The sequence below is a fragment of the Pezoporus occidentalis genome, unplaced genomic scaffold (genome assembly GCF_034315485.1).
Source record: "Pezoporus occidentalis ecotype Australia unplaced genomic scaffold, CSIRO_AGI_Poc_V1 ctg35, whole genome shotgun sequence".
In the NCBI taxonomy this organism is placed as follows: Eukaryota; Metazoa; Chordata; class Aves; order Psittaciformes; family Psittacidae; genus Pezoporus; species Pezoporus occidentalis.
Genome location: NW_026915483.1, coordinates 5,072,657 through 5,085,649, shown reverse-complemented (window position 1 = coordinate 5,085,649; position 12,993 = coordinate 5,072,657). Strand labels below are relative to the sequence as shown.

At 43.6% G+C, this 12,993-nt stretch overlaps 1 protein-coding gene across 14 annotated transcripts in view; it reads left to right on the top strand.

Moving 5' to 3' along the window:
- FOXP1 (forkhead box P1) overlaps nt 1-12,993 on the top strand; it is a 386,145-nt gene that overhangs the window by 125,149 nt on the left and 248,003 nt on the right. The window lies entirely within an intron of this gene.

The following is a 12,993-nucleotide window of genomic DNA, read 5'->3' as shown; positions in this document are numbered from 1 at the left end:
CAGGAGCACAGCTGAAGCTGAAGGTCAGTCCATACACTTTCTAGAAGACGGAATATGTGCAGTGAGGATGCTTCACCCATTTCTTTTTCAGTAGAATGGTTTGCTAAGCAGACACATGTTAAAATGATAGCAAACTGAACTTGCACATTGTACAGCGGTATTTTGCTACATTAATTACCTTGTCAAACGTAATAGGTAATTACCACATCAAATCACCTGCATGTGTTACATGGCAGCGTAACTTGCTAAATTATTTTTAAAAGCCAAACAAACAAATTCCCAGAAGCCCAAGGGCAACATCACCACAAACTTGTCTCTTTCTCTTCTAGAATAGAACACTTCTGTATATGAAGGCAGCAGCTTCACTGAACTCAGCCAGCGTCTGCTGTGGGTTGTGGCAAAGGCCCCCAGTGCAGTGTTTGTCCTGGGCTGGTCACTAGGTACCTCTGGGAAGACTAAAAAGCAGAGGAGCTTGGTGAGGGAGGGAAGACTCTCTTGTATATTGATATTTTGACTCTTGCTTTAAATGTGTTTGGTGTCTTTTGTCCAGTAGTGACAGAGGATGAAAATAGGTGGCAAATGGAGGTGATGCCTCCTAAAGAGGCATGAGGAAGATAGTCCTTTTGCAGTATTTCTTCCTCTTACATGCTTGACACACAAACTTCTTTTTCTCCAGGGTATCTTGGTCAGCTTTCATGGGACCAGTAATCACCTATGTACTGCTCCTAGGAGTTCCTTTCTTCATAGCTTGCTTCAGATAAAACAAACCTTCCTGCTCTTTTATCTGGTGACTATTTTGCAGTTGTACTTTGTATCCTTCACCAGGCTGTGATCCAGCAGGCAGTGCCTGGAAGGACAAGCAGAGGGTTTTCAGGGACTGCTGACTGTTTGCGTCAGTACAGTGAAACCATTGCTTTTTATTTTACCTAGCAATTTATGCCTGCCCTGAAGCTAGTCTTTTGAGTCAATTCACACATAGATTTTTGTCCAATCTTGGCCACGCTGGAAGAAGCACTTTTTCCATGGGACCAACCATAGTACCCAGAGGAAGAAAAATAGTAAGCATTGGTCATTCTTTCTTATCTGATAGTTAACTAAATGGCATTTCTGATAAAACACTTCAATAAATTTGTGAAGCCAGTTTAATGTGCGGAGAGTACATGCCATGGAGGTACCCTAGGGACCAGTAACTGAGTGATGCGAGTCCTTGTCTTTTCTTGCAGAGAAGGGAGAGGTGGGGAAGGTGGGGAAAAGGCTTCTTTGAAGTGGAATTGTGGGTGAGTAGGGAGACAAGGAGAGGGTGTAACCAGAGGGGACTGATAGGTCCATTCCCGACTCATGTGTTTACTTTGATCATGATTAATTACAGTCCCGACATTGCTTTTACTAACCCATACAACTTCACCAGTTTTAAAGACCAAAGCAAGTCTCGGTCTGTTCCCACCACGTGTTTCATAATGTTCACATAGTTAGCAGCTCACTTTGCTACTAAGTTATAATGCTTAAGAACCTCCTCACTTTGTCTTCTTTGAGAACTAAGGAAAGTCTTCAGGGCAGGTTGGTGGAGTGAGCTGGCCACGGAGCCCCTGCCCCATGGCCCAGGAAACCACACTGTGGTGATGGAGCATTCTCATGTGGGAACCTTGCCAGAGTACCAGGATTAGGGATGTTTGATCTGAATCCATCCTGAGAGCCGCCTCTTGTCCTCATAGAGGGTGAGTCTTTCTTCTGTTCATGCTCTCACAGGGAACGGCATCCTTCGTGCCTCACCTACCTCTGAGTCATCTTCAGAGGCAGAGGGAGATGGCAGGGAGAGGAGGGGACTTCTTCCCCAGTGCTCCTGGCTGCCCAGGATGGCCTGGCACCCTCACCCCAGCTTTTCTCTAACCTTGGGCTGGACCTCTGCCATCTGCAGTGGGACCCATTGAGATTGTGGGGCTGCTGCCATCCTCCAGCTGCAGACCCTGCAGGGCAGAGAAGGCTCCTGCCTCCTTTTCTGAAGTTGTGGGTGAGATATTTCCTTATTTTTTTTTCTATATACACATTTTTTTAATTCTCTGGTGGTTGTTGCTTCCTCTTGCCCAAGATTTCTAAGCCAGCGCTCAGGGAGAACTTGCCTTAAACGGGAAGTGTAACCGAATCCATTGCAAATTAGCAGTTAAACTGACAGAAGGACGTTGGAGTTTTTAGTTGTTGCGTTTTAAAGTTGGCCCAAGTCATGCTGTGGATATAAAAGGATCGCTCTTCACACTCCGGCATGCTGGGCGAGGAGGCTACTGCAGTGTGTCCACACAACATGGCTGAACATGGAGTAATCTGGTTTGAAATAAACTTGGTGACTCTTTTCTCCTCTGAATTCATATTGATGGTTTATGGAAATAGAGTGCAAAAGGCATCATGTCTTCACTTTTCCAACAGCTGGCATGTAGATATACTGTTGTTTAGGAGAAGGACACTCACCAATCCCTCCCCAGCCATGTGGAAAGTGTTAGCGGTGCTGTATCTTGGATACAGTACCTCTCTTTTCCAAAGAGATGAACACTTAAGTGTATCTTCCTGTGGGAGCTGAGCCTCCATTTATGATTCTGGGATCTCTTTTTTTTTTTTGATCTTCTCTTTCCTGTTGGGTGCTGACTGAGGTATTTATGGGGTAGGTGCCAGGGTTGTTCTCTCACTAATGATTCATGTGCCCTTCGCATGTTGCGCTGCAAAATGACATGTAACAGCGTGTACCCCATGTTTACGTTACACTGGTTTGGCTCTGCAAACATGTGCTTTCACTTTCATCTCGGAAGTTGTGTCACTCTGATAGACTTGTGGTGCTGCAGTTGGTAGAATTCATTTGAACATTAATTTTGGGAATACCTGGGGTTGGGTGCTCTGCTGCATCGTGTTTACTAAAGGTAGCAGGTGCTGCTGGGGGATCTGCAGCGCTTTGCAAAGGGACTCCGGTGCTGGGTAGATGGGATGCTTGGATGGCGATGGGCATGACCTGCTGCTGCTCTCTGGTGCTGCACAGTAGCCTCCTTGCTTTTTCCTCCCTATGAAAAAGGGGTGATGAACCGTAACAATGTGAGAACTGTCGACATCAGACTCCATGTAAATGAAACCCCTCCTAAACAGAGATAGTTATCTGTGTGTGTCAGCGATAAGTATGCTGGTGAGCAGCCAGGAGGGGGAAGGCAACAGGAGGAGGTAGAGCCCTGGCCCCATGCGGATAGGGTGGGATCCCCTGGCTGTGGATTGGCAATATGTTCCTAATATAGTTGTGGCTTTTCCAGCACAGATATAGCAGACGAATGGAGACCACTGATTGAATTCCTGTAGCCCACTAGAGAGCTATTAACCAGTAATGGTTTTCAAACTGTCCTGGAGCGCGTGTCTCCTTCACCTTTGTGTATAACACTTTCAAGTTTATAACGTTTTTCTAAATGACTCAGTAGAGTGTGTTAGGCTTTGGGTGGCCCACTTGAAACACTCTTAGAAGGGTTTGCTTTTCAGAAAGAGCCAAGTGTTATCCTTAGAAGCTCAGGCTCTTTTACAGGGCAGTAACGTATCTTCAGTCTGTATGTTTAACATACGACATACACCAGTAGGTCTGTTAGCCTCTTTGTGGGTTGCAGTTCTGCACTGCTGCAGAGGCTTTTGTGAAGTACAGAATTCTAAATATGCCATAGAGATGAAGCTGAAGTACACTCCATAGTCTGTGCTGAATCAGGACCTAAAGTGAGGAATAAATGTCAATTCTGGAAAACACCATTCAACTTTTTTTACTCTTCTTTCCCGCCCTGTTTTTACATCCAGATCATTCAGCAACACGTGAAGTCCTTATGAACTTTAAAAGTTCATATCAAGGAATCGGTTCTAACAGTAATATAGGCAAAGCAGACACTTAATTCCAACCTGTGGTGTGTCTTGTACAGGTTTCTGTTCTAGAAAATGTAATTTGTCTGAAGAGAAAGAAAAGAAAATACCTTGGGAGCCAGTCTTTGTCCACAGGATTTATGTGCTGACTCCTCCAGACAGTAAAACTCCATGAAGATGTATATGTTGTTTGAGAAGTACTATTAAAAATTAATCCAATTTTCTATTCTTCTGGTGTAAATTAATGACAGAAAAACCAGCTTGAAACCAAAATGGCCACTTTCTGAGTTTTATGCAGAATAAAAGGCTGTTTATCCTTTCTGCTTTATTTTAAGTTGAGGTTTTACTATTCAAGAAACAAATTCTAATCAGCCACTGTATCAGACAAATGGGAGCTTTAGTGAGCGGTTCGTACGTTGGAAGGGAGCACTGAGATTCTCATTATAGTGCATGTCTGAATAATTAGTAGGACCACTCTGCACTTTTTTTGGCAATAAGAAGGAACTCGCTTTTCACTGCCGCGACAGGCTGACAGGAGCATCGAGCAGTTCGGTCATTAGTGTGTGCCTGCCATCAATGTCATGTTACGGTGCCAAATTAGTTCGTGCCCCCTCCGGAGCCAAGCTGGACCTGCAAATTATCCTCCTGCGTCCCAGGAAACCATGTTTGCTAAACCTCAGATCAAATGGGAACAAATGATTAACATGGCTCATAAATTAACTACTTTACAGGCTTATAACTTTTTACAAGTAGATAATAAAGAATCACACAGTCCTAAAACTTCTGTCTTAGGTCAAAGATGTGATGCTTTTGGGGTTGGTTATTTGGTGTTTTGTGGGTCGTCCCCCCCCCCTTATTTGTTGTAGATAGGTTTGCTTCTTTCTCATGGGGAAAAAAAAAGTGTACAGCTGAGGAAATAATGTTTAGAAAATCTAGTGTCCTAAAGGAAGCAAATGTAAATCCACTGAAAACAATATAATTAAGTTTGTTATCTCATTGCCCAATAAGTCGCTGACAATAGTCTTTCTTCTTGTAGTGGCAGTTGTTCGTTAATGAGTTCACCAATTAAGTTTGAAAGATTACAGCCTTTGCCAAGAGGATTTATCTGTTTAAAAGCATTATATTTTTTTGTGATACATTCTTGCCATATTGTAAGCCTCTTTGTTAAAGAGGTATGAGACTACCTCTTAAACACATTAAATCCTATTATAGGCCCCAAAATAATTTTACAATCTGTTTACACATTAGCATCTACAGAACTGTAACAAATCTGTCCAGAGATGTCTGTTTTGAGAATAGGATGCTAACAGATAGTGCACTCTCTTGAAGCTGGATTGCCCTTGTGAAACGAGTGCTTTTTTGCTACAGAATAATTGTTTTATAATGATTTATGACTATGCAAATAATATTCTTTTTATATATCCTCCTTTTTAAGTCTCTCCTCAGCTGAGTTTTTCAACCAATGCAGAAATAGTACAGAATTTTTAGGGCTCTTTTACAGCATTTGAATCTAAATTAAACCAAGAAGAGTAAGTTTTGTGCTTTCTATATATTCAGGGCTCATTCTCCCACATGCAGGCTACTGCTACTTTTCTTTTGTACCTTCAAGGCGGTGAGTAAGCCTTGATATCAGAGATCAAATCAGCATTTTGGAAAGGGCCTAGCATGCAAAAACATGCAAAATGTATCTATTCTTAAGAAAACCTCTGAAAATGCCAGAGGTTATGCTCAGTTTATCTGTCAGCAAATTTAACTTAAAGTAGATGGTAGTCAATTTAGTAAATACTTTACTAATATTGTAACTATAAAGAATCATGAATGCAGCCTCAGCATCCTGACCCGTGCACGTTTTAATGACTTTGCTAGGGAAACACATACTGTATTGCAGATTAGCAATAACGTTTAAAACGCGAGTAATTTCTTCCAGCAGGTTTGCCTGTACACAGTCATAGTGAAAAAAGGGAGAGAAAATTGTGCACTTTAGTTACTCCTGGGAAAGAAAACTTTTTGTGTTGTTGATTCTATATGCAGTGCATTTGGGCAAACCCTGTTCTGAGTGACACTCTTGTAGATCTGTTAACTATCAGGGATAATGCTGTGACATTACTTTCTCTGAAGTTTCACTGCCTCTTTGCTGCATCCTCCCTTCATCCAGTGTGCTCATTACAGCCTTGTACATGTCCCTGAAGAAAGGGGCAAGAGTAGTTTTGTGCATCGGAATTCCCTTAAAGTTCGTTAATCTGAACTTTAAGGCAAGTCTGTTGCCTTATGGTTGCAGACTTGCTCCTATCCCAAAGCCCCTTCCCTTCAGCCTTGGTGATTCCCCAGTGGATGCCCCAGCCTCCAGAAGCAGCAGTGGTGCATCAGAACAGCACGGGCAGGGCAGCAGCACCCTGGGGTTCTTAAGCCTGGTATTTCCCTGCCATTTCGCCTTTCTCTACAAAGTCAGGGCCTCAGGCAGAGCATTCCCCTGGGATGGTTTCCCAAACCCTCTGAGGAAACAGCGAGGCCAAGGTGAGGATATTTGCTAATATGATTAACCAAATGCGTTCTCTGAATCCCCAGTTCAATCCTGCCTTAATAATTCTCATTGCTTCCCTGAATTGCCTGCTATGAGCTGATACCTCATAGCTGAGCAGTTAATAAATGTGTTAGATCCCCAAAGCATTGTACCAGATGCCCAGCAGCTCTGAATCACTAGGGCTACCTCAGATCTGCTCCACATCACCTTGGAAAGCTTAAACCTCTGAGGTTCTAGAAGCAGAGTTAAAGTTGAGGCTTTGTATTTAACCAGCCACCTTATTGTGGTTAGATATTACAGCATGGAAGGAGGACCACCCACTGCCTCATACATGCTGTGTATGCTGCTGCCCTGCATGTGGCATTTAGAGAAATAATGAAATTATACCTGTCGGATAGTGCTGCTTGGTGCCTGTTTAACACGACAAAATTACAGACCCAGTTGTGAAAAAAAAAAAGTGTGAATTGAATATACAATGAATTGCTTAATTGTTGAGGAAAACAGGAGGTTTTGGCCATTGTCAGAGTTGAACTTCTGGTACTTACCAAAAATCACAGTGCTGTCTTTCTGCCCCCCCCCCCCCCCATTAGTGCAGTTGGTACCTTGTGAGAAACAGCTGGATGCTGCTGTGCATTTTTGATAACTGGAGGCTGATCTGGAGCTCAGTGGGGTTATGCCCATCACATCAGTGGCTGTTAGGGTATGTCCCAAGCAATATGTCTGCAGTTGAGGTATGTCTGCAATTTCTGAGGATGCTGCTGTAGTCCCAAATCAGACTTCCCCTTCCGTTCCAAACCCCTTTAACTTCTGTCTTTGCTCCCTTCCTTACCTTCACCCAACCACATAATTGCTTTATATTGCTTTAACACACCAATCTCTCAAACTGCTCCATTTTCTCGGTTATTGGGCTATTTTCCTTGTTCTTCTGCAATAGAAATTCTTAGAGATTGTGCCTTTTGCACAATAGCAGATTTATGTTTAAGGAGACTGGCAGTCCTTGGAGAATGGGAAGTCTCATGTCTTTATCCTCAGATGATGATACTGAAGAGAGGATTTCTAGTACCAGTAGTCTTGGATGTAGGCACGTAAAAATGATGCCAAAAGCCTATTTGATCTAAATACATGTATTCACAAGTGGAGCGGGGTGGGGAGGGGGGCGAATGCTGATACTGAGCACTGCAGTCTGCTTTGTGTTCTAACCTAAGTGTAGCAAGCTGGCTTAAATCATCAAATATTTTTGAACTCTGCATGGAGGCGGCTGTTGTCTTACAGAGTGAAGGGAAAGCTGACATGTACTGGCATGCTCAGAGCAGACTTCGTAGCACTGAATAAGGATCACATCGTATTTAAATCACAACAGGACAAACCACCCAACCTTGCCTACCCTTGGGAGTGGGGAACACCCCTGGCACTTCCTTTTGGGGTGGGAAAGCTCCCTTCCAGATATGTCTCAGGTACTGATAAGAAACTTGGAAGCTTTAGTTCAACTGAGTTAATCAGGTTTGTTTTCATTGTTATGGTGCATGTTGATGTCTTTGCAGTGACACCCTCTACTATTCTTTCCATGCTGTTGAAAAAGAAAACCCAAGAAAACAATGTCCTGTTTACAGTGAACAGGAGCTGAGGGTACAGCATGGAAAATGAGTTAGAATTTCTGCCTTGGGAAGAACATACAAATTTTGTGCTGTGATTTTTGGTGCTGAACGATCAGGTTCTGTTTTTATTAAAGCAAAATACATATATTGAGCAAGAATAAGTGTTATATTTATAAACACTTCCCTGGCTGCACAGGCTCTTGTTCACCCTACAAAAAAACCTGCTCATGCTGCAATAAAAATACATACCTTTAATTTTTAAGCAGCAAGTTTTTGCATTTTACTCATAATTCACAAAGAAAGTTTCACTTAACAGAAACCTACAGTTCCTTTCAAGGCAGCAGCATGAATTTACATAAAGAATACAGACTTGCATGAGGAATGTGAACCCCTTAAGCCTGGAAAGGTCTGCTCAGGATCCCTGTACAAGGATATCTCGTTTAGAGATGTTACAATGTGAGCACTGTGCATTTTCCTGTGCTGTACTTTTGGTTTTCTTGGATCAGTTTTAACTCTGCTTTTGGGAAATTAAAGAGGCGGCACATGTGGCAGAAACTTCTCTGAGGGCAGTGATGCTCTATCCAGATTTGAGACTGCAGGCAGACATGCCAGTACCTAAAGGGGCCTGCAAGAAAGCTGGAGAGGGACCTTTCACAAGGGCATGTAAGGACAGAACAAGAGGAATGGCTTTAAACTGACAGAGGGGAGATTTAGATTAAATATTAGGAAGTTCTTCCCTGTGAAGGTGCTGAGGCGCTGGCATAGGGTGCCCAGAGAAGCTGTGGCTGCCCCATCTCTGGCAGTGTTCAAGGCCAGGTTGGACACAGGGGCTTGGAGCAAGCTGCTCTAGCAGAAGGTGTCCCTGCCAATGGCGGGGGGATGGAACTGGATGATCTCTTAAGGTCCCTTCCGAGGCAAACCATTCTATGGTTCTGTGATTAACCTACTTGTCTGAAAATAGTATTTCTGTGTGAATGTGAACCCATAGGAAGGGCTAAGGGAATTTCAGTGATGTTTCAGATTTGATGGCTTCCTTGGGGTGTGGGCTTGAGAGCTCTGTGCAGAAGACTGTTCCTGCTGGTGTTGATACAGCTTGTGTGGGTCAGATCTGTGCTGGCGGGGACCCAGCTGCTATTTCAAGGGTAGGGTGAGGGTTCGGTCCGAACCCTCTTCCCTCTGTGCTCTCCAGCACTGTTTGGGTGACAGCAAGGCTGCAGATGGGCATAAAGAGGGTACTTTGTGCCACTGGGAAGCACTGTGGTGTCCCCAGGGGTGGGCTTGATCTGAGGTGTCTGAGCAGCCCCTGCCCAGCTTCCTGTGCTGATGGTTACACATTTTCCAAAGAGCTGGTGGTAAAGCTTCAGCTGCTAGAAGGCTTGCGTGCTGCCTTCACCACGAGCTTTGGTTTGACCACAGGCATGAAGAAAATGGAGGTCAGGGATGAGCCAGTGGCTGGAGAAACCTTGGGTAATCCTTCAGTAACCATGGGCAGGAGCGTGCTGCCTATGATTTGTGAATTCATCTGCTTTGAAAACATCCTGAGTGTGTCTGTACCTATATTAACACAGGGACGTGCCTTCCAAGCCAAGGAGGAGCCCTTTGATGGGCTCGACTGAATGAGTGCAGACGTTATGAAGAAGCAAAACCTCTGCTCAACTGAACGTCTCAACTGAATAATCCTTCAGTGGGCATGCAGGGCTTGGAGAGGCAGCAGCCAGGGAGCCTTTACCAAAAATTTCAGGCTAACTTACTTTGGGTTAACTGGTATGACAAAATGATGAATGTTGAGGTTTTGTGATGCAGCAATTGCACGCATGTTGAAATGTTAATTCTGTGGGCTCAGCTGCCTGGGGCTGGATGTGCCGTCCCTCGTACGTGGCTGCCCCAGCAGCTGCTGACCACGGGACAGGAGCTTGGTACAGCCAGTGTGGCTGCTGCGGAGGAGCTGAGCTCTGTCTCAAGACTGTCTTGCCCCCCTGATAACGATGGTTGCTAGCTTTCTTTTCCGTCCCTAGCATGCTAACATACCCCAGAGCAATCAGCTGTTTTTCAGCCATCAGTTGTTCTACGTGTTTGTGGGCACAAGGCTCTGCTTCGTGTGCCGTGTCAATGTGGAGAGGCAGGGTTACGTAGTCCCCTGGTGTGTTTTGAGCCAAGCGCCTTGACTTTGCAGAGGAATGCATAGGGCTGTGCAGCAATGCTGGGAGCAAAAGCTTACATTCTCCATCTCTGCAGCGGGAATAGCGTTTTGAACAGAGGTTAGAGGCCATCTGTATAAAATGCAAGCGCAATTTAATGTCAGCTAGATGGGACAGTGTTACATGAACTTTTCTGTAGGCTACTGACTATTCCCAGTCTTGAAAAGCAAGTCCTGTGTAATTTGCCCGAAGAGATGGAGGGGTGGAAGCAGACCTCAGGCCTCCTAATTCTTCTAAATTTACTTCAACCAGAAGATCATGTTTCCCACCAATTTCACACATATGAACATATGGGTATGAACAGAGAAAATTTGAGACACAAATTTAGATGCTGTCTTGGGGCACCTTTGGTCCTTTCTTCTGTTGTTTCTCACACTGGGGCCTTAGGGGGAGGTATGATGAGATCTGATTAGCAATGAGTCTGTTAATTATAACTCCTAAATTAGAGCATCAGTGCAGAAGCATCACTTTCTGATTTGGATTAAAAAGCCCTTCATCTCAACAAAGCACAGCCAGTGCAGATGATAGCAGAGTGCACTGAGATACATTAGATCAAAGTGATGCGTTTCATGTGTGATGCCAAAATGGCTAATGAATTACTTTAGCCTAAGATTTACTACTCACTGCTTACGCTTTTGCAGCTTAGTACCCATAGATATGAATTTATGTGTAAACTCACCTGCTATTTTATCTTTGTGTTCCTCCAGGATGCTGTCTGTATATAAGGTATTTAGCCTTATTTAGTCCAGTCTGGTGTGGTTCTTCCCTAAATTCTGAACTTGGTAGAAGTTCATTCTCAGGGGTGGAACTGAATGAACTTGGGGTGTGCATTCAGAGAGCTCACAGTTCCCTGTCTGTGTCCAGTGCTGCTGTCCCCATGTGTGTTTGCAGAGGAGAGTAAAAGAATGTCTTCCTCTCAGCTCTCCTCTCCTCCTGCTCTGTCCTCCTTCAGCCACTCTCCCTCTCGGCTCCCTGGGTCAAGGACCTCTCCCAAAACACCTATGGTTCATTTTTGCTTGTTGGAAGATCTCTGTGTGTCCCCAGGATAACAGAAGGCACTGAGGAGCATTGCACAGAGCTCGCTGAACAGCTGTTAACTTTCTTCTCTCTGCCGAAAGGTTTTAGGGGTCTACAGGCCCATGATATACAGCAAGCTGTGCATAGTGAGGGTGGTTATCTGCTGCTTTTGTTGCTCCATTGCTAAGGTTATATTGTGCATGAACAAGTTCCATTCTGGAAAATGTTTAGGCTGTAGATTTAAGGGCAGGGAGAGTTGAGAGAATCCACCTGGTTTGTCATGAACCCATGAAAAATAGGAGGGCCACCTGAGACCTTGGTTATCAGGACCTCTCTTTGTGTCCAGATTTCTTCTTCCAGGACTCAATAACCAGTGGCATGGCTGTGTATAAACAGGTTTTCACAGTTGTCTTCAGTGGCAAATTGTCTAAAAATAGGTTAAGACAAAGCACTTACGTCTACCGGGTTGGAAGTCTGACACGAGTAGGTGAAATGGCCTGGCTGTATACAAAGATACAGGAACAACTATTTTTGCCTTTAGGACTTGTTGGGCAGAAAATAACTCGGTCCTACCAAAGCTAGGACATCTGGTGCATAGAAGTATGTAGTGTTTTGTAATGAATTGGAAATGGCATTACTGCATTATATATAATAACATGGAGATGGTGCAGTATGGTGTGGGGAACTTGTGTAGAATATATAAAATGTCATGGTTTTCACATACATTGTGGAAAAGAGAAAATAACTTCAAGTGTAAAGGATATGGAAATTTGGTGAATAAACATCAGTGCATTCGAGGATTTTTCATGCAACAAGCTAGATTCATCTTTCACAGAAAAAAATCTATAAACATCAATGACTGCAGTTACATGAGGAAATCTGGATGTGCAAGCAAACCTGCTTTGCGATAGATCTCCATTTCCTTAAACACTTGAACATTAGAAGATCTAAGATCTGATTCATTTCTTGGTTGTGTCGGTTTCATCCAGGACACCACCTGAGATTTGAAAAAAGCTGTGCTGTTTAACACCTGAGTAAGCGAAAACCAGGTTCATTTTCCTGTTTGAGATCAACAACATTTTCAGCAGCGTAGTTCGTAACAGGCAAAATGGACGAGAACTGTCGAAGCACTGGGTGTGCTTTGGGCAATAATTCACCAGGGCTGTGCAGTTTGTAAACACATTGAGAAACTGCCCTTCCAGAGGTAACTGGGGGCAGGTTGGAGGGATGAAGGAGATCCAATACTTCCTGAAAATCTAGGTTTTTTTTCTTTCCGAGCAAAAAAAGCTCTTGTGAAATGTAAGGTGTAAGTTCTTGACTTGCATTTAGGCAGTGAACGTCTCAACGAAGAACGTTATCTCCTAGTTCAGAAGCAGACATGATGCTCTTTTCATATCCCATTGTATAGGAGAAGACATGGGAACCTGGAAGTGCAAGACCACCTTCATGGAATATCACATATTCCAGTATTTTTGTTAGCGCATGTGTTCACAAACTACATGCACATGGTATTATACCCCAGAGACATATAGTATAACATGATGCAGTTTACTTCTAAGTCAGTCCTCTGTTGTATGGCCTAAAAGCTTTGTGAGAATTTAGCAGCAATATCAAGAAAAACCAATATAAGTGGTCCATTAATGAATAGGTCCTTGAGTGTCAGGAAGCAGACGTTGTTGGAAACTTGGGTAATATTACTGTTGGGTTTTATTAATTAAATATAGCTATTAATATGACCTTGGATTTAAACACAATGACCTCTTTTGTGAGTATGATTAGCAGATGTTTACCATAATTC